The sequence below is a fragment of the Lipotes vexillifer genome, unplaced genomic scaffold (assembly GCF_000442215.2).
Source record: "Lipotes vexillifer unplaced genomic scaffold, Lipotes_vexillifer_v1.1 scaffold713, whole genome shotgun sequence".
Classification (NCBI taxonomy): Eukaryota; Metazoa; Chordata; class Mammalia; order Artiodactyla; family Lipotidae; genus Lipotes; species Lipotes vexillifer.
Window position 1 is genome coordinate 1,997,062 of NW_006773157.1, and position 259 is coordinate 1,997,320.

Sequence of the window (259 nt, forward strand, 5' to 3'; positions counted from 1 at the left end):
GGGAAAGAGAGGCATCAGGGATAAATATGTATGAATGTATGTATGAACATACCCCAATTTTGTATCCATTCTACTGTTGATGGGAATTTCAGCGGTTTATACCATAGAGCTATTATGAGTAATACCATTATGAACCTTCTTGTACATGTCTTTTAATGTAAATATGTATGCGTCGCTGTTGGATACATATCAAAAAGAATTGCTGAGTCACAGGGTAAATATACACTCAGTTTTAGTAGATAATGCCAAACAGTTTTCC